Raw genomic sequence first — 2236 nt, 5'->3', positions numbered from 1 at the left:
GTAATTTACCCTGCATGGGAGGCGGAGTCTGGAAATCCGTGCCTGCGCCTTTGTGAAATATAAGCGTATCTCGCAATCGATTGGAAGAATGGGCCAGGGAGGCGGAGTCTGAAAATCCGTGCCGTAATGAAATCAGCGCATCAGTATGTCAAACTCTGTGGTTTATTTTGTTACTAAGCAACACATGTGGCTTTGATGTAATATACTTTTAAAAGTGAATCAGCTTTAAACATATGGTAGTCTCCTTCGAAGCCATATTAAACTCTGACGTATTTTTCTTATAGACTTTTGGTTCGAACAGTCAATCATCTGAATATTTTAAGGATGCAGGAATAACCGTCTGAAAGTGGCAGAGTGGTCTTAATTGCAGAGGAGGGCTAAAGTGGACCTTCCTCATTTTATAGATTTAGGCCTAACGTCAGATCTACTTCATTGTTTTACCTTTTTTCTTTAATAATTATTCTAACTAAATAAGCTCAAGGGTCATGAGTAGGCCCAATCTGTCGAAATACGCAGGTGACAACTTGGTTGATTTGATTATTTTTATAATTTCATTTTATTTTCCAAATATCATGCAGTGCTAGAGAATTGCAATTCAAAACTGCGGACTGAATAAAGCCTACATGGCCCATGCACCTCACCAGCTGCAGCCAACGAATTGTTTTATATTGTATTATATTTCTGTGGCTGCAGCCCGTCTCGATCGAGAAAAATTACATGCTTAACGCTCGCCAGCGCTGTGCTGCAAAGTCGAGTCACGGACAATCTAATAAAAACTAAAGGCGGAGACTCGGGCATGCGCAAAACTTTTCGCCAATATGCACGTATACGTGCACGGCGCACTGCCGAGTGTGGCGCCTCCCATGTAGTGACATCTGCAATCTCATTGGCCAAAAGTACACACATCCACGGCGACGTACGCAGAGAATTGAAATATACATGTTTGGTTTACTGGGCTATACATTCTTGAGTATTTACGCCATGTACCAAATTTTTTGCGCATGCCTTCTTTCGGCCAATGACATTACAAATAGGTCACTACATGGGAGGCGCCACTCGACGGTACTCGATCGTGATTGGCGAAAAGTTTAGCGCACGCCCTAGCTACAGCTGATTCTGCCAATTGGACTGCATGCATGCAGTAAACGGCAAGCGTTTATCGATTCGAGAAGACGGGTTGGTGAGCTGCATGGGCCATACTACGATAGGCTTTATTTCGTACGTCCGTACAATTACATAGCAAAGCAACCCAGTCGTCATTTGCGTATTTTGTATATTGGGCCTAATTCTAGGCCGCCTAATCAAAACCCTTGAGTTTATTTAGTCAGAATAATAATGTTCATATATAAGGTTAGACCAATGCAAATAAATTTGCGAGCTTGCTGTGACAAAGCAATTAAGAATAGCGGCCTAATTATAATAGTGAACTTACATAGATCTATAAACCTAATGAGGAAGATAACGTTAGATCTATCATGTTTTGCTTTATTAAGTACATTAACTTATGTTAAGTATCAAATTGAAGTTACATGTTATTTACTTTCAACGTTGTGGAATCAAATACTTTGATAACTCCCCCTTGTGGCAACTATCATTTAAGCTTTCACTTTGGGCAAAATTGTTTGAACTGTCGAGTACCCATGCTTCATTCGTTTTCATTATTTTGATTACTATTAATTGTGGATAGCTCGAACTGTCCACTGTTAATACGGAGAAAAAATGGAAATTAGGGTAATTAACCTGTATATTCCATCTACCCCTCATTTCCCTCCTCTTCAAGACCACTCTGCCACTTTCAGACAGTTATAACATTTCTTGAACAATCAAAATAAACACAATAAAACAAATTAATCTTTTTTAAAGAATGCTTTAATATCAAAATATTTGATGAAAACACAATATAAAACTGTTTTTACTTGGTCTCCTTCCAGGCCACTATTGTGTACAAGTTTATGGAAAATTCACCATAGATTTATTCACAGTAGTGGCCTCGAAGGAGACCAAGTATAGCTTGAACAATAACATTTTGGAAACATGAGCTCTCTATACTTGGTCCCCTTCCAGTCCACTATTGTGTAAAAGTCTATAGAAAATATTTCATAGATTTATTCACAATAGTGGCCTCGAAGGAGACCAAGAATAGACAGAAATCATAACAAATAATATTTAATAATAGCATCTATTCTGTTAGTTTTATGATAGACATACTATTTCTTTATACTATCGTTTATTCTAT

This window comes from Lytechinus pictus, chromosome 12, assembly GCF_037042905.1.
Source record: "Lytechinus pictus isolate F3 Inbred chromosome 12, Lp3.0, whole genome shotgun sequence".
NCBI classification, from domain to species: domain Eukaryota; kingdom Metazoa; phylum Echinodermata; class Echinoidea; order Temnopleuroida; family Toxopneustidae; genus Lytechinus; species Lytechinus pictus.
The sequence above is the reverse complement of the archived record's forward strand: the minus strand, read 5'-3'. Positions refer to the sequence as shown.